The following is a 20,031-nucleotide window of genomic DNA, read 5'->3' as shown; positions in this document are numbered from 1 at the left end:
GTTTATTCTGCTGTTATCGTATTTTTTTTTGTCTTTTTTTTTTATTGTTGCTTACATTATATTATGTAGTACAGTTTTATAGGCGCTGGGGATCCCCCCCACCCCTCCCATACCCCTCCCCCCATGGTGGATTCCTCCACCTTGTTGCATAACCATAGTTCAAGTTCAGTTGAGATTCATTGCTTGCAAACACATGCCTAGCATAAAGTTCAGCGTCTTATTGTCCAGATAAGTTCAGTGGCCTCTTGGGGAGACCTTCTATGGTCTGAAGATAGGTCTAACAGAGTAAAGATCCAGTCAGTTAAAAGCCCCAACAAGGCCTCAGTATCATTATACAACATTATGGAATTAATTGACATAGTATTGGGTAAACTATATGTTAAAAATAATGCAAGTTCCATTCTTCGAAACATCTGGGTTGAGACAGTATCAATGACAGGTTCGGAAAATAACAAACAACCAAACAAAAAATTACAGGTTAAATCAAGGCAAACATGTGGTATCTAATCTTTTGGGATTCGCTCATTTCCCTTAGCATTATAGTTTCCAGTTGTGCCCATTTAGCCACAAAGAACTGCATTTTGTTTTTTTTAATAGCTGAGTAGTATTCCATGGAGTAGATGAACCAAAGCTTTCTTATCCAATCTTCTGCTGATGGGCATTTCAGTTGCTTCCATGTTTTCGCAATTACTGATTGTGCTGCAATGAACATGGGGATGCATGTTGGTTTGTCGTAAAACAGGTGTTTTGGATATATTCCTAGGAGTGCTATTGCTGGGTCATATGGTATGCAGATTTTGAGTTGTTTGAGTGTTCTCCAGACTGATTTCCATAAAGGCTGTACCAATTTGCAGCTCCACCAGCAGTGGAGTAGGGTTCCTTTTTCCCCGCATCCTCGCCAGCAAGCGTCGTTGGTGTTCTTGTTTATGTGGGCCAATCTTACTGGTGTTAGGTGGTACCTCATCGATGTTTTAATTTGGATTTCCCTTATTGCTAGGGAGCTGGAACATTTTTTCATATGTTTGTTTGCCATTTGGACTTGTTCCTTTGTGAAATGTTTGCCCATTTCCCGTGCCCATTTCTTGAGTGGCTTGTTTGTTTTGGTTTTTTGGTTGTTTTGAAGTTCTTTGTATATCCTGGAAATTAGCCCCCTATCGCCTATATCGTGTGCAAAGATCTTCTCCCACTCTGTGGGTTGCTTTTTTACTTTGTTGATTGTTTCCCTTGCTGTACAGAAGCTTCTTAGTTTGATGAGGTCCCATTTGTTTATTCTGTTCTCAACTGCTATTGCTTTTGGTGTCCTTCTTAGAAAGTTGGTACCTACTCCTAGGTCTTGCAGGGTATTTCCTACATTTTCTTGCAAGAGTTTGAAGGTTTCTGGATGTAGGTTTAGGTCTTTTATCCATGTAGATTGGATCTTAGTGTATGGTGATAGATGTGGGTCTATCTTTTTGTTTCTACAGGCTATCAGCCAGTTGTCCCAACAACATTTACTAAAGAGTCCTTCCCACTTGCTTAAGCTGTCATTGGTCTTTTTGTCAAAGATTAATTGGCTGTATCTGTGTGGATTCCCTTTTGGTGCTTCTATTCTATTCCATTGATCTTCCTTTCTGTCTTTGTGCCAGTACCAGGCTGTTTTGATAACCACTGCTCTATAGTATGTCCAGAGGTCCGGGATTGTGATTCCCCCTGCTAATTTCTTATTTTTCAGGATGGTTCTAGCTATTCGTGGTTTTTTGTGTTTCCAGATGAACTTTTGAATCATTGTATCCAGTTCCGTGAAGAATGTTTTGGGCAATTTGATTGGAATTGCGTTGAAAATGTATATTGCTTGTGGTAGTATAGACATTTTAATGATATTGATTTTGCCTATCCAGGAGCACGGGATGTTATTCCATCTTTTGAGGTTTTGTTCAATTTCCTTTTTAAATAGTTTGTAGTTTTCTTCGAATAGGTCTCCTACACTTTTGGTTAGATTTATTCCCAAATACTTCATACTTCTCTCTGCTATTTTGAATGGTATCCTGTTGGTTAGATCTTCTTCCATCTTGGTGTTATTTGCGTACACTATGGCTGTTGATTTTCGTTCGTTAATTTTGTACCCCGCCACTCTGCCAAACTCTCGTATAAGTTCTAGCAGTTTCTGTATTGAGTCTCCTGGTTTTTCTATGTATAGGATTATGTCATCTGCATATAGTGAAAGCTTGACTTCTTCGTTTCCTATACGTATGCCTTTGATAACTTCTTTCCATCTCTTTTTAAAATTATAGCATTTAGTTTATGCTAAAATGTTCACATACTCATATTTTCTAAAATGTTACTGTAAGTCTTTTTATGCAGTTTCCTAATATCCCCTGGATTTTTGCTATCATGCTAAGAATTTACAAAATATGGAAAATTTTAGTGCTTTATCATTTGTGGAAATTCAAACTTCCTTTTATTTATTCAACCTCACATGAAAGATAGCTGTGTTTGACATTTTCCTTTTATTTGTTGTGCAGCAATCAACACTTTGTCAAATAATTCTTACAAGATAGTATAAAAAAACAAGTATAGAAAACTTGAGTTCTATCCCTGTAGAATGTGGCACTTTAAATATAGAATGACAAAACTGGAATTGTGTTCCTGTATCCTTAACTTTATAATTAAGTGTATAATTTTATTCATGTGCTATTTAATTTATTGCTCTCTGAAGCTTAGAAGGGAAACTGAACTTTTGGAACTGCTATTTGAGATAAAGTAAGTAATGGAAGTCATGATATGCATTTTAGTTAATAAAGTCAACTTTATTTATGTATTTAGTTAGTTGAAAAACTTAGTTACAGAGAGATGGAGATGTGGAGACCAAGACAGAGAACAATCCTCTGGTTTATTCCTCTAGTGGCTACAATGACCAGGACTGGGCCATTTCGAAGCTAGGAAACAGAAACCCCATCCAGGTCTCCCGTATGTGTGGTAGGGGCCATCATCTGCTGCATTTCCCTAGCACATTGGCATGAAGATAGATCAGAAACAGAGCATTCGTGACGTAAACCGGCACCCAATGGGATGCTAGTATTGCAAGAACCAACATGCTTCACCACATCACCCTCCTTAAAAAGTATATATCATTTTTGAAAGAGTGATTTCCCCAAAGACTAAATATTTAGTGATTGGTAAAGTTGGAATCAGGGTGCCAGCACCCTGATTAAAATTCCACACGCTAGCTGCAGGATACACTTCCTCCTACCAGGTTGCTCCTGTAATTTTAATTTGTCATCAAAGTAGTAAACAATTAAAGCCTGAGATTCATTTTCTTCGCAAATGAGTAATTAGTGAATGTCAATTTCATGTTTTTTCCATCTAGGCAAAAGATAAAAATAGTCATGTTAAAATACTTTACAGATACTTTAGCTTTGATGATACACCAATCAGGGAGACAAATGGACATAAATATTAGTTTGTTTTCTAAACAGATCATCTACGCGGGTCTCATCATTTGTCTTCTATAGATAACTTTAGGAGTGTTGCTAATTAGACATAAGACAGTCCCCTCGTCCAAACATTATTTGATTTACACTTGCTTTAAGATTTTCTCTCTTCTCTTACACCCCCTCACAGCACAAGGTGTTTCAAAACTCAGGCAGCTGCCATCTGGCTTGTTTTATGTAATTCTCTAAGCCCATTCAAGTGGCAATATACCAGTGAAGAAAAAATATGTATTGGATGTAGCCCAGGAACTGTACCCGAAATAACTTTGTAAAAGTCATTGAGCATAGCAGTGGGGATAACAGGGAGGTCAGAGGCAGCAGCTGCTCGAGGAGTGCTGCCATCAACCTGCCATCACCATGCCACAGGTACAGTCCAGACAGCAGTGCTCCGAGCTTCTCCAGCTTCTCCCTTACGCTGTTGCCCCATCACTCGTGTCTCAGGAGCTGACAGCACCTGGGATTCAATTCCTGATGAATTTTATAGATTCTCATTGATTTTGATAATTTACCAGTTGTAACAGTGAGAACCATCCCCCAAATTGGGAAATGGCTTTCATATTTCATTGCATATTGATGTATCATCTTATGATATTTTTAGTCTCCAATGGAGAAAGCAGGCAAAGCTTCATAAAAGATTAGTAGGAGACCTACAAATAGCTTTCTAGGTTTGTGTCAGTTCTTGTAGACTGCTTTTTCTTTTCTCTTGTCTCTCGTCTCTCCCCTCTCCTCCTCTCGACTCTTTTCTCTTTCCCTCCCCTCTTCTCTTCTCCACTGTTCTCCTCCCCTCCCTTCTCCTCTCTTCTCCCTTTCGCTTCTCCTCTCCTTTTCCCTCTCCTCGTTGCCTGAATTCCTACCAAAGAAGGTGTAAATAGTTCTGAACAAAGGGGAATCTTCCCAAGACGGGTAAAATCTCCCTGCTATTGGAGAGGTCTCATTTCAGTTCTTTCAGAGCAGCAGCGGCATACCACAGTCACCTCTTTTTGATAGTGTCAGTCATCAACCCATCTCTCCTCTTTACCAATTGTTCCCATTTGAGTCAGTTAAAGAATAGGCTGTAATTCATCATGTCCCTATTTCTTTCATTGAGATCAACCTGATTGGGTAAATGATCCCTCTTTAAACAAATACGTGCACACACACATACACACACATAAATAGTTTATTGCTTTACAAAGCCAAATGGTGTTATTCACATAATTAGTTCCTTGTAACTTTTGTATTTACTGTACTGCTTTAAATCTTTTTGTTTTTTCATTCCCCTTATTCAGCCAAAGATTTTTGTAAGATTTTATAGCATGTAGCATAATGAAAAGCCCCAACATACCAGAATATATTTTTAGAATGGAGAGATTCTACAAATAACAGATTTTTTCCATTTTAGACCTTATGAAAAATGGATTTGGTACTTATAAAAAATGTATCTGGAACATCTGAGTGCAAGATTTTTTATTGGGTTTTAGAATTCAGATCTATGATTTAAAAGCAATTTCTTCCTTTCTGAAAGTGGCCATGGCAAATTGATTTTTAAGGATAAAGGAAGGGTGTCATTTGGATTTTGAACCTTTTTCTCAGGACTTAGATTGCTTTTGCTCGTGTCAACTGCCTTTATTTCTGCCTCATCCATATGAAGGTGGGAGGAAGCACGTGATTTCACAGCACTTTCACAAGGGTTAATCACAGGCAGAGTATAAACACGGCTCTGCTTTTCTTGGTGACGTTTTGCCTTTGGAGCTCCTCATTTCCTGTTAAACACCAGTATAACCTTGTAGTTCACATTCTGTTTTTCTGTCTTCATAAAGGGCCTTCATATCTTACACAAGCACATGCTACATAGCTGTCTTTTGTTCAGTTTCAGAGTGCATGTATGCTATGGAATTCCCATCAGATAAACTCACTGAGCAGCATGGTGGCTGTCGTTGTTGTTGATATTTGCATGATGACAAGATCACCTAAGGTCTCATTTCTCAGAATTTATCCCCATCATTAAGAACACATTGATCACAGGATCACATTCATTAACATAGCATCACCCCAAAAGAGATACCATTTTTTTAAAACTAGAATAAAAAGAAGAGATAATAAACCCAATTGAGTGAATTGTTAGTGCTAGACTTTCAAGTAACACACCATTGAAAATGAAACAATTGCATTGCAGATGAAACTAGAAATTTTTCAAACTAGGACAATGAATAGAGGAGTAAAGAGAATCATTTTTAATTATTCCTATGAAAGTTGTATTACAAGCAGTAACCCATCTTTAAAAAATCTTGATCCCTCAGGTTCTAAAAGTAATCCTCTCAGGCAAACTCTTTTTGTCTTTATGTTAGTGTCAACTTCCTTGTTCTAATTTTAGGCACATCTAAAGCAGTAAAATCTAATGAAGTAAAAAAATGATAGACTACCACCTAGTTTTCTCTTTCAGGAGTAACTGCTTTTTTCCTGAATTATTTTTCTTCTAAAATTAATGAACTCAAGTGTATTTTTGAATGTCTCTTAAATAGACTTCTTGGGATTGAGTTTAGATACACCTCCTAGGTTAGCTAGATGGTCTTAACCCAAGCTGCTTATTCCATCTGCATTTCCATTGGGTATCTATAAAATGGAGGCCCTTGAGGTACTAAAGATGAATGAAATTATATCATGTGTGTTAAGAGTTTAGCTTCTAATAGTTTTTTGGCTAATATTTGGTTCTCACAAATCACAAAATATCATAGCCATGTTAAACAATTAGCAGAACTACAATATAAAACATATAGTAAATATTTGTGTGACTTCTGATATTTATTGTGTGCTTATTAAATACCGAGTGACCAAATGTTTATTAACCACTTCTGTAAATTTCATTTAATCTTCACAATAATAGTGAAGATACAAATGTCCCTTGTTTATCTGTGGGAAAACTCACTTAAATAAGTACATGGTCATGTAAGTAGAGAAGTGCAACCTTGCTGGAAGCACGCCTAGAGACTGAGCCACCTTCTGCCTTTCACTCCAGTCTTCTGTCTTCAGTTTGATTCAATAATGTATTGCCAGGAGCAACACTAGGTGCTAACAAAAATCAAACTTTCAGTATTTCTTGAATCATTTTATCATGCATAAATGATTTATATTTTCTTATTTCCAAACTTTTCAATAAACTTTAGAGTTATGTATCTATTTTTGAACATGCAAATTTGTAGAGTTCTCAAAGCACAGCTTGTTATTCCCCTACCTTTCTTTCCTATTAATTTTGACATTTTTGTTTTATTTTCATTTCTTCAAAATAGTTTCTTTTTTCTTATTACATTGTTCACTGAGTCTTAGGTCATACACTAGCATCATTTGCTTCAAGAAGGTTTTTGATTTTCTTTTTGCATTTCTTCAGAGAGACATTGGTCATTCAGTAGTAGCATGCTGTTTAATTTCATGCTGTTGTGAATTTTCTGCTTTTTTTCCTGTTCATTTTGTTTTATGGCTCTTCATTATGCAAGGAATTGTATAGTAACTGTGTAATAGAGACAATCATATCCAGATGTGAAGATACAATGCAGGGTGCATCTCTCCTTCCAAATCAAAGATGAACCCGCAATGAAATTGTTAAATATATATTGACAATAGGATGCTGGACTATCTGTATTTGCAATGTCAGGATACACTTAAATAGAAGAATCCTGGACTTAGGACTGCCTATGAAGGACTCTACTATTGTTGTTCATATCCACTCAGACATCTCCAAGTAAATACCTAGTTTTTAAAATGAATTCTTACGAAGGGTGCTGTCCATTTTGTTTTTGAAATAACTATATGGTTGTGTATCATTCAACCAACTGCATTCTTTAATCTGCCAGCCCTTTCTTGATTGTGTAGCACTGAACATAACCATGTTTACCCTCTAGAGCTGTCTCTTGTTCAAGTGCCAAAACCAATACTCAGATGCTGGGGAATGCCTTAAATGCTAAGGTCAAACCGTCAATAGCCTTCAGCTTGGGTGGACTGATGCCACCCAAGAGAATTGGCATTTTGGTAAGCTACTTGGCTAAACTTTAATAATACAAATTCTGTTAACCTTGGAACCCTGAGTGAAACACAAGTGAGTAAGGAAATCCCTATTGTTAACTAACCCCATTTTGCATATTTATTGCTTTTCTTTTAATTTACAAGGGCATGTCAAATTGTATAATGAAATCTGCAGTGTACTTGCTAGGCCGTTCATTTTTCCTTCTCTGTGTCATTTAATGTTGATAGCTGATGTGAGTTTGGTAGCACCAGCTTACCTACATTTGCAGGAAGTATAAAAACCTTTTCAAAAATCTTGGCTGGCATTATCATTCTTTGGGTAACTTTCTGAATCTTTCTTGTCTGTTTCAAAGTCCAAAAAATTGGACTTACTTTTTCATTTCACAAAAATGGAAATTATACCAGGGAACTTCAACATTTTTGTGAAAAGCAATATTACGAGCTAAAATTTTGGAAGTATGCAAAAATGTGAAAATTGTGTATATGAGGGAATCTTGAAAAGTTCATTTTAAGGCATATTATGGAAAATATATGTATGGATTTCCAAAACTTTCACACTAAAATGATCTTTTCTGCACCATTTAAAGTACACTCAGGTTCACTTTAGAAATATACACAGTATTTTGTTAGGTTGAATAGTATGTTACAGCTGGCTATTGCTATCATTCCAAATTATCCCTTTCACAATCATATGCATTTAAGAAGGTAACTAAAGCAGCAATGTAGTACAAATGATAATGCTTAGGAGTGTGAAAATATAGACACTCAGAAACAAGGAGACTACGTGGCATACAGAAGACATTTACACAGGCATAATTGACATTGTTTATAGAAGGGGGAAATTGCCAAATACAGAATAAGGAATGAGTTAAAGATTTAAGAATAACAGATTAAATGAGGGGGAATCCCAGCCTATAAAAAATTGTACCACAATTCAAAATAAAAATATATTTAAAAAAAAGAATAACAAATTAAAGTATACTGACTTTACTATGATGATATGCTGCATCTTCATACTTAGACTAAATTGGAAGAAAGCAAGGTAAAAATATAAAACTCAAATTACATATTTTCTTTTTATCAAACCATAGAAGACAGTATTGAAACTATACATCTCACTTTGACAACTACATTTATGGACTTCCCAAAGATAACTGTCATCAATTGTATGGGTAATTTAAAGTTGCATGCGCTGTTTATATTTGAAGACTATAAATTCACTTATTTAACAATGATTTATTTTGCAACTATTAACAGTTGTGAACAAACACCAGCTCAATATTAAGTTATACTAAGAACAATAAATATCAAAGAAGTATGCATGGAGCTATGATGCAATGCACAAAAAGTCCTTTATGGTATCTGAATACTCCTGCCCAATTTAAGAACCTCTAATTTAGATTTTGATTGAAATTATGTGTTAGGGGTAAAATCACTTTATCCCATTTAACTTCTCCCTTAGTGACGACTAAAGAGAAGAGTTGTATCCTGCTAAGATTGGAGGAGGCACTCTCCTTTTCAGCAGAAGGAAAGCTTCAGGTCTGAACTAATTGTTCTGTGATTGATTGATAATCTCCCTCCTCTTGCTACATACTGCCAGATGACATGCTTTGTACACACAACAGGAGGTAAGAGAGTCAATCAATTAGGGAAACAATTAGTTCCAGTTTCTATAATTTATTTGAGGCTGATGAAGTTGCCTGAAAACATTAACAATATTAAAGATCAGCAATAAAACCTAAAGAAATAAACATATTCAAAGCTTAGAAGCAGATTCTTAATTGATACTATTTTTGCACCAATAGGTAATTAATTGATATTAATGTAACAATTACTAAATAGACTGTCAAAGCTGGCCAAGGTGTGTTCATGATTTTGGGAGCTTCGGATTTTATGCTTGACATGATGTGGAAGTGTTCCTGGAAAACCCAATGTGATTAACTGATTTTAAGAATGAGACTTCCTAACTCATCAATACATGCCAGATTGGAAATTTTGGGTGCTAAACATTCAGTGCAACCTTATGCCTTCTTTGTATGCATTATTTAATTCATGTTTTAGTAAGTATAGTATCTGGGAATAAGATAATATTAGATCCACTAACCTGTACCAGGAATACATGAGTCAACTTGGAGCAGTATAATTTGATGAGATCCTTGGATCATACAGAATTCTGGATTTGTGTGTGTTGCAATATCTGGTTTAAAAAAAATCACGTGGTGGGGTAGAAATCAGGATGAACCAACGTGAAGAGCAAAGTGAATTCTAAGCGTTCATATGCACTAAAAATATAAGAACTCAGACGTTAGGCTACAGGGTACCTCAGTCTTTTGCAGAGAGTGGGAAAGATACAAAGACGGTCAAAACCCTGGGATTTGAAATAAGAAAGAGAGAAAAGGTTTATGAATTTTACTATCAGGGCATTTATTTGACTATAGCTTAGAGTACTGATTGGGTCTCAGAGTGCCTGGATGAGGCGCCAGTCAAGCTCCCGACCAACGTCCCGCTAATGCACACACTGGGAGGCATCTGTAGTGACAGGAGTCTGGCTCTGCCCCCATGACTGGAGACCTCACTTGTGTGAACGGCTCCCAGCTTTAGCTTGTAGCACTGCATGCAAATGGCAGATGCTCTTTAGGGTCGGAAGGATAGTAGTGTTGATCTCTTTCTCTGTCTCTCCAGTAATTGGTCAACTTAAAAAAAACTATGGAAAAGAAAGGCTGCTGAAGAAATCAGCCCCTCTTTCATTAAAGAAAAGCAACAGACTTCTTGTAGATTTCTTGTGTATGATATTTAAACCCGTGATTTTGTAAACCTTTTTGTTGTGAGCTTATCCTTTAAATATATATCCTTTAAATATATATATATCATATATATGTTACAAATTTGTATATATGTATATATGGTACAAATTTTGTGTATTTCACAAAAACAGTATAAAGAATAGAATGCTGCTTCCCACGCTATTCTTCCTCCCTTCCACCCATCTTCCCTCCTCTCCCTCTTATTTTTTTTCTTTTAATTTTTACAAGAATATCTTCAATTTGGTTTAAAATCCCAAGCTTGACCCTCCACCAGATAAAGAATTCAACAAGTAGAAAACCACTGTTCCTTGGGGGTATAGGTAAGGAATACAACAATAATCAAATATGAAAATGTCAGCTTCATTTTTTATGTTCTATATATTAATTACCATAAGTCAGGGAAACTGATATATTCTGTTGGGGCCTGGCTTATTTCGTTAAAGTGAATGAAATTGTCCAGTCCACAAGGTGAAACTGGTCAGTTTCATATTACCTGTTAGTGAACCCAAGCTTCAGCCAGGGAACTGCGAGCATGCTGTGGCTGTTGTGTGTATACATCCGGGGTTTAAAACCTAAATCCACTCTGAGAGTAGTGCTATGGCTACTCAAATTTAATGCCTCAAAGGAAAATTGTGCTTTTAAAAGGCAGTACTGTTACTTTGATGAACACACAATGTCTTACTCTCAGATAGATGAAAATAAGATAGCTAAGAAACAAAGGTAAACAGCATTATCACCCAGAGTAACAAAGTAATGCAAACAGAAATTTAACTGTAAATACTAAGTCTGTTTCTAGACCAAGCAGGAAAGAATCATCTCAAATCATGCAAGTTTTCCTAACCTTTCAATCAAAGTCTTGCAGAAGAAGAGTAGAATTTGTCATAAATTATTATAAAATACCATTTTGTCATTTAATTCTAAGAATGAACTAGGAAGAAAAGCACATGGATATTCTCAGCTCCTTATCTTTGGTGTTTTACTACTTATATCAACCTCCATCACCTCCATCCTAATTAATTTTACTAATCCCTTTAGCTAATGAATAAGTAAATCAGGATGGGAACGGGGTGGTAGGAATCCATCAGTTGCAAGAAAGCAGTAGGAAATTCTTAATTTGGATGTAACCCACGGCTACCAAAGTGATTTTGTCAGCATAGCTTTGCTGTTAACACTCTAATTTCTATTTTATTGTTATTTATAGAGCAAAGCATTGCAGTTAATCTCTATGGCACTTTTGTTCCTAAACTCTCAAAATGACTTTGATTTGGCAGTAGCCAAGTATTTGAATATAAATTGATTTCATGCAATACACAGAAAACAAGTACTTTATTGATATAAATGGTTTCTTTATTTGTGGAATTACACTAAAAATTATTTTGAAGCAGCCTGAACCCTCCCAGGATAATATTAGATTTTATGCTTAAATCAAGTCAAACATTAATTTTATGAGTATTTTTTTTATCTTCTGTAGCAGTATTGATGTGTTTGGAATGTCAGGAGAGTAGAGATGTAGATAAAAGCTTCCAGAAAAAAAATGTGAAAGATGACAACATGATCATGTGGAAAGAAATTGCCCCAGTGTTTCTTTCCTTCATTTTTCATAAATAAATTACATGAGGATGAGAATTTTAGCCATTTTCTTTCGGTCAAGTGGATAACAGCAAGAAGACTCAGGCATCAACTCTATATATGTAACATGGAAAAGACCTATTTATCATGGGGATAAACCACTGTGATTACAAAAAGCCTGAATGAATTTTTGGATCTTGCTTCTGCTAACAGCTCATTTCCAGGCTTCTTTCACTGTGAAAGGAGTCATAATCTGTAGCCAGTCTGGCCAAAGAGAAGTTCAAGGGCAGGAGAAACTCTTGTTATGGCCCAAGTCTTTGAATCCTCTTTGCTACCACACCATTTTTAGCCTTTTCTCATTCACAAGTATATTCAGTCTCTCACAATGGGTTTGTACAGAGTCCCATCTTAATCAACTGATTTCCACAGAGATCTGTCTTCTCCCCAACACCCTCTGCAAACTGCTGGCTGGCTTCTTTACTTGGTATGAATAGCAGCATGATTTCCCAGCTTTCAACATTCCCCGCTTTCATCACTGAATGCTCTGTATCCGTTTCTCTCTCCCAGCTGCCTTCCCTCTCTCTGCTGTCAGCATTTTGTGATGAACAAGAATCACTAACAACATGTAGTCAATATCATATAGACTTTACATTCACTCAGGCTCCAAAACAAGACTCCATTCCCTCCGTGGAAAGGCCATATATCTTGTCCAAAGACCAAATCTCTCCAAAATCAACTGTGTGGAAGTAGCAGAGGCCTGTCATATGGCTCAGCCAGTTATTCCATGTACTCATCTTCATATCCTTTCATGGCTCTTTTTCATTGTTTAAAACATACCCACTTCTTTGAAGCCACAGTGTTTCGACAACATTGTTTTTGGCCAGCTACCAGGGAGAAGAACTGGCTCATGATAGGAATGACATGCCCTTGTTTTGTAGCCAAGAAACAACAGGTATCATAAGTAAGAACCCTATTGCTTAAGTTATGCATTCATGCGTATACTAGGCAACTGTTACACTGCTCCATTGACCCTGTGAAAGACTCTTCCAGCACTGATAAGTGTTAATATTTTTTTTAAGATTTATTCATTTGTTCTTGCTTTGGTAGCACTTATGCTAAAATAATAGGATACAGAGAAGATTAGCATGGCCACTGTGCAAAAATGACAATGTGAATTCATGAAGCATTTCATACATTTAAAATATATATATTTTTATTTGAAAGAGTTAGCAGGGGCGGTAGGGGAGACTTGGAGAAGTGGGCCAGTGCAATGGCTCAATTGCCTAATCCTCTACCTTCAAGGCCCTGGTATCCCATATGGATGATAGTTCATGTCCTAGCTGCTCCACTTCCTTTCCAGCTCCCTGCTTATGGCCTGGAAACGGAGTGGAGAATGGCCCAAAGCCTTGGAACCCTGCACCCATGTGGAAGACCAGGAAAGAGGTCCTGCCTCCTGGCTTCAAACCGGCTTAGCTCTGGCTGTTGCAGCAATTTGGGAAGTAAACCAGCAAGTGGAACATCTCTCTGTCTCTCCTCTCTGTAAATGTGCCTTTTTAAAAATAAATCTTTAAAAGAGATAGAGATCTTTCATCCACAGGTTCACTGCACAATGGTCAGTGCTGAGCTAGGCAGAAGGCGAGAGCTTCATCCAGATATCACACATGGATGGCAGGGGTCCAATCGCTCGGGCCATCCATTGCTGCTTTGCCTAGGATTTGCAGGGAACTGGATCAGAAATGAAACAGCTGGAACTCAAACTGGCACTCATATGTTATGCAAGCATTGCAGCCTGCAGCTTTACCTACTATGTCACAATGCTGCCCCCCTTTTAATGTTCTAATTTCTGCAGTTCACTGTGAGCTATTTTTAGTTTAGGAATGATATCAGCTTTGTATCTGTAGTGTTAGTGCTTCTAATAGAACTATATTTTTCATATTCTTTCTACTTCAGGCATAGACCATTCTCTGACTTTAACTTGCTCTTGTAAAAATCTTTCTCAGTGTATTTCAGCTTGATTTATAGTTTTACTCTAGTGATTTTAGTGGTGTGTTGCTAGAATTTCTGCTTCTTTTCTCTTTTTCTTCATTTCTTAAGGCATAAAATTTTAATGTAGTCCTGCAACCTTTTTCTCCTTGTTGATTATGTCTTTGATTGCAGTACTCCTTGAGTGGTTTCTGTGAAAAATCCTTCCGATAAACTAGTGGAATTTATTAAGACATATCTGCTATTTTAGTCTATATTTCACCTTCCATAATATAGGTGGCTTTTAGTTGATTAGAATCAACATTCATATTTTATTCATGTGATCAACATACCTTGTAGCTTAGTAAAAATGCTAGTTTGTCTGTTATAGTCAGTTAAGATTTATAATAGTGTGACCTCAAAAAATCTCCTTAATCAATTCTATGTTAATGAAATTCAGCTACTTACATTACCTATGTTAAGCAAAAGTAATTGCACTCCATTGACATGGAAGAAAATATCTACCTAACTGTAGGCATGTTTTGTCCTATGAAATACATTATGCTGGAGAACCAGATGTGTGGAATAAACTTCAGTTGACATTCTCGTTTATATAACAGAAAAATGTACAGTGTCTTTCTGTATCTGCTTAATTGTAATAAAATAAAGATGATTTCCACTTAAATAATTTTACAAACTAACAAAAAATTAGAAAAACAACTTTCAGAGCAGAACACTCAGCAAAAACATTTCAAGAAACATTTTAGTTTTCTTTTTTACATAATATCAAATTGTTTGTCAATAAACTTGGGGAAAAATTATAACCAGAGAACCAATGGTATGATTTCACCTAAATTTAACCATAGAGTATAATTTCTATGAAATGAAAAGACAATTTAGCTCCATATATTCCCCTTGTCAGTAAGCCAGCTGAACTGTTTACAATGCAAATGAGAGACTATTTACATACCATAACTTCAACTGGGAACTGTATTCTTTCTTTTGTTCTTCAGAGCTCAGGACCATTTATATTTTCCTTGTGTGACATATGTTAAGTTCCTGGCACAATCAAAGTACTCAACATTTGCTGACTAAATGGAAGATCAGCATTTTCAAAATGAGTTTTTTTCAGATATATTGATTAAAGTCATGGAAGATTTATTTTCTATTCACAAGATGAAGTTGAACTACAAAAATTGAAAATAATGTAATCACCCTTATTTCCACTCTGGGATTCTCTGTTTATCATTGCTGTCACTGACATGATTTCTTCTTTATTTTCCTAATTTTTATTAATACAAAGAAAACACTTTATGTGATCCATGGATATATTCCGAGGAAAAACTCACACTTCCCTCACTCCCTTGGCCCCCCGCCCCAGTATGTGTCTCTCTTCCTTTCTCTTCATCAGCTTTTGCAAATCCATTTTTAACCCACCTTGTATTCACAGCTTTAATTTTCCACTAATTATAATATTCAATCATTGAAATGGAAACAGCCCATAAGACTTCAATTGCACTGGGGTACAAACATGACCTAAACATGGCAAATCTATCCCAAACGGGTCATTTCATTTTTACACTTTGTTGTATACATTGGCTGCCACGTTTCAGAGAAAACAGAGTACTATTTGTCTTCTTAAGACTGGGTTGTATGTCTGAGCACAATGGTATCCAGTTGTATTCCTTATGTTGCAAAAAAAAAACAAACAGGATTTCATTCTTTTTGTAACTGAATAGTATTCTGCAATGTATATATACCGCATTTTCTTTATCCAGTCAGCCTTTTAGGAGTATCTGGGCTGATTCCACATCTAAGCTGTTGTGAATTAACTGCAATAAACATGAGGGCACAAAAAACCTCTCATACATAATGATTTCATTTTCTTTGGGTAGATTTTCAAGAAAGGGATGGTTATATAAGAATTGTGTTTATCAATGTCTGTGAAATTTCCATACTGTCTTCTATATTAGCTGTATTTATTTGCAATGGACTAGGGGGTATGTATATGTATATTATGTATTTTTCCCTACACCCTGATGAGCATTTATTGTTTTGTTTGGCTGGTTTGGTTTAGTTTCATTTTGTTTTGGTTTTGATTTTTGGATACTAACCTTTCTAACAAGGGTGAGGGAAGCTTCATTGTGGTTTTGCTTGTATTTTGATGTGGCTAATGATCCTGAGCATATTTTTCTATGACTATTGGCCATTTGTATCTCATCCTTTTGAAAGTGCCTATTCATGCCCTTTGCCCATTTCTTAACTGGGCTGTTTGTCTAGTTGTTGAGAATGTGGAGCTCTTTATAGGTCCTGGATATTAATGGTTTATCAATTTTATAATTTGTGAATATGTTCTCCCATTTATTGGGTGACTCTTCACATTTTTGAGTTTCCTTGACAGTGCTCAAGATTCTAAGCTTGCTATAATCCCATGTGTGTGTTTTTGTTATAATTAACTATGCTTCTGGGCTCCTTTCCAAGAAGCTGCTGCCTAGGCCAATGTCTTGGAAACTCAGTGGTTTCCTTTAGTGATTTGATGATATCAGGTAATATTTGGATCCTGAGTTTATTCGTATCACTTTTACACGAGGCATAAGTTAGAGTCTTATCTCATACTTCTGCACATATAGATTCAATGTTCCCAAAAACAGTTATTGAAGATATCATCCTTTCTATAGATATTGATTTTAGTTTATATGCCAAAGATTAGTTGGTCATGCTGATTGGATTAAGTTCTGGATTTTGCAGTCTGTTCTATTGCTGGATTTGTTGATTTTTGTGTCAGTACTAAGAGGTTTTGATTATAACTGCTTTGCTGAGATGCCTTGTTTTTCCAGTTTTGTTTTTGTTGTTTAATATTCATTAAGCTATTTGTAGTCTCTCTTCTTTCCATATCAAACTTAGTATCTTTTTTTTTCTGAATCTGAAAAGAATGTCATAATTGGGGTTACAATGAATCTCTGAATTGCTTTAGATGATATGGACATTTGGTAATATTAATGGAAAACTAATACATTTTACTGTCTTTTATTTCTTTCTTTAATATTTTTGAAATTTTTATTTTAGTGATCTTTCACCACCATGGTTAAATTTCTCCCATGGTACTTGGTTTAAATTTTTGTGTGTCCACTGTTAATGTAATTAATCTCACAAGTTCTTCCTCACAACTTGGCATTATCTGTGTATATACAGGTGTTAGTGTTTTTATTTGTTAATTTTATATCCTGAAACTTTACCAAACTCTCTTGAGTTTAAATGGTCTCTCAGTAGAATTTTAATTCTATATGCATATAATCATATCATCTGCAAGCATGGAAAATTTCACTTCTTTTCTGTTTGTATCCGTTTGATTTCTTTGTCTTGCCTAAAAGCTCTGGCTAAATCTTTTCCATCCTTTTATTTTCAGTCTTTAGGCATCTTTTCTGATGAGCTGTGTTTCTCATATGGAGCAAATAAATGAATCTTATATTATTTTCATCCATTTAGCCAGTATATATCTTTAATTAGAATTTAGGCCACAGGTGAATAGAATTTAAGCCTTATAGTTTAACTATAATTCATCATAGTGAAGATCTTTTTCTGGCTATCTCTGTTAATTCTATATACTTTCTGTGCTTGTATCTCTAGTTTTCCAAATTAGGGACGTATTTTACTGTTACTTCTCTGAATAATCCTAAACCATTCTTGCAGTTCATGCCTTGAGGAACTCTTAAGGACATGTGTTTTGTCATTTGATAGTATCTTATAAATCTTGAGCATTATTTTCCATTTGTGTTTGTCTGTGGTATCTGTGATAGAATTGAGGGCCGAGAACACCTCACAGTCCCCAGTGGGTGCCCAACCCAGTGCCAACCCTGCAGTCCAGGGACAAGTCAGTAGGGGAATAGTTTTATCCCTATGATAAAGCCCCTGATTATGAGAATGTGGGAGTCACTGCAGCCTCTTCTGACATTAACATGGGCATTCTCCCCACTAGTAAACAGGCACCCTTGTCAAAGGATAAGAGGAAAGAATAGAACTGTTCCTGATGAGTACCCCTGCTCCTCACCCACGTTAGGGCTCCAGACTCCAAGTCAGTGTGGTCTGCAAGGCTCTCCCCCAGGCAATATCACCAGTGGCACAGGCTGCCACTGTCTCTCCCACCTTGTTTTTGGGAGCTGGCGTCTCCTGCAGCTCCCAGCTGTGGGAGTTTGCAGACAGCATTGCTGCTCACTGATGTGTGATTGTTCTGGCCACACTGCACCACAGCATCTTTTATATCCATAGAACTTCCACTGCAAACTTCTCTCCCAATTCTCCCTTTGGAAAATGTTTCCTCTATTTTTTCTACTGTTATCTTCCCCTAGTCTAAATCAGCACATTTTCTCCTTCTTCAGCTGCTTGAAATTCTCTACTCCTCTCTTCTTATTGCCTTCTGTTTCTTAAGAAACTTGTGCTGTATTTTTTTTTTTTTTTATTGTTGCTTACATTGTATTATGTAGTACAGTTTTATAGGCGCTGGGGATTCCCCCCACCCCTCCCATAACCCTCCCCCCATGGTGGATTCCTCCACCTTGTTGCATAACCATAGTTCAAGTTCAGTTGAGATTCATTGCTTGCAAACACATGCCTAAGAAACTTGTGCTGTATTATTAAACAACGTGTCCTCATTCTCCTTTGTCTTGCATGCTACTAACAGAAAGGTCTCCGCAGGAGCTGAGGAGTCCTGAAACTATATTCTTTCTAAATTCCAAGATCCAGATTGTGGTATATTCATTCATCTTATTGAGCCACCAAGACAGGAGTTAATTCTAGACATCGGATTTAATTGAATGTAAAAGCTAAGAAGCCCCAGATAATGACTTTATCTCAGTTACTTGTTTGACATGATATTTCAGTGTCAGTTAATGATTCATGGTATTTCACAAGAACTTGCATAAAATATTGTGATCTGGATTTATCAAGGAAAAAGAAGATGTGACAGTTTTTCCTGGATATATCCCAAGCTTCAATAAAGTGTGGTTTCCTGCAAGGACAAAAAGTAAGTGATCTCATTTACAAAAGATGGAAGAGAAGGAAAGAAAAGAAAAAGAAACATGAAGAGTGTCCCCATAATAGTGAAAATCCAGGACCTTCCTTGCAAATGTTCTTTCCAATTCTTCAACTCCCAAATACTCCAAGAGTATCTGACTTTCCAATAAAAATAAGTAAATCTTTTAAAAAAAGAATAGTTAGAGAAAGTGTGGTGAACTTAGTAGGAAATAGGCTTTTAGGAAAAAAAAGTGATCTTTTATTGTTGAAAATGGATACCAAATAGTTTGTCTGAGCTAGCTGTGGGACATAAACAACAGCAAATGCAATGCAAAATATGTTAAGTCATAAGGAAAATGAATGTTTTTAAATTATTTTATGACACAGTCTAATAGGCATTGAGGTCTCCCTTCCCCTTTCCCAAGCTCTCTCTTTCCCCTCAGTCCTGCCCTCCAGTCTCACAATGAGTACCTTTCATGAGTTTTCACAAGTCCATCATGCTGCCACTGACGTTTCTCAGGGAGGAGATGGTCAGTCATTTTGTTGTGAGTCCATCGTTGTAGTGTACGCATGAGTATTTACTTCTCTATGTTTCTACGTATGTACATATTAGTTTCTGCTACATTTCCATAATGTGCCCCCTTGAGTACAGTCCACCATGGGGAGAAGAAAAAAATAGTGAATCTTTATTCCTTTGTGAAGATGCTGGACACTCTTTTTTACCACCCTAGCAGTACATTCATGCCTTTGTTATCATCCGTTAGCTTCATGTGGATGAAGATTCACTAAGGAAAATGCAGGTTTTTGCATGACAAAAAAAGAATTCCAAGGTTTGGTGATAGTAAGGTTGGCTCATAGAGCAACTCAACATCATCATAGAGGTGATAATTATTTCCAAGATCCAGTTCTGCCGTCCACAAATATCAGCTGTCTCTCTAAAGCAGGTTGTGATCACTGCATGACAGCAAGCAGTACCAGATACCACAGACAAACACAACACCACCTGACAAGAGACAGTCACTGTGCATATTTATAAATCAGGGAAATTTCCCCAGAAATTATTCACAGACTTTGTCTTAATAGGCCCAAGCTGGAAACATACACCCTTGCCAAAACCAATCACTGGCAACAAGAATAGATTGCCATATATCCTAGTGTAATTCTCCATTAGAAGAGCTTGGTGAGCTCTCTAGAATAGTAGTTGCCTGAGAGAAAAAAAA

At 36.4% G+C, this 20,031-nt stretch overlaps 1 protein-coding gene and 1 non-coding gene across 2 annotated transcripts in view; both read left to right on the top strand.

Moving 5' to 3' along the window:
- SYT1 (synaptotagmin 1) overlaps positions 1–20,031 on the top strand; it is a 399,219-nt gene that overhangs the window by 169,299 nt on the left and 209,889 nt on the right. The window contains exons 6-7 of the mRNA XM_040981245.1: positions 5,202–5,214; positions 17,813–17,821. The gene's annotated coding sequence lies outside the window, so the exon portion shown is untranslated. The remainder of the gene's footprint in view (positions 1–5,201; positions 5,215–17,812; positions 17,822–20,031) is intronic.
- On the top strand, positions 12,935–13,037 carry LOC121164284. The gene has a single exon (XR_005885068.1). It is a non-coding gene; the product is annotated as a U6 spliceosomal RNA (small nuclear RNA).

The sequence above is a fragment of the Ochotona curzoniae genome, unplaced genomic scaffold, assembly GCF_017591425.1.
Source record: "Ochotona curzoniae isolate NIBS_2020 unplaced genomic scaffold, NIBS_Ocur_1.0 contig_1014, whole genome shotgun sequence".
Classification (NCBI taxonomy): Eukaryota; Metazoa; Chordata; class Mammalia; order Lagomorpha; family Ochotonidae; genus Ochotona; species Ochotona curzoniae.
This window is presented reverse-complemented; position numbering and strand designations above follow the sequence as displayed.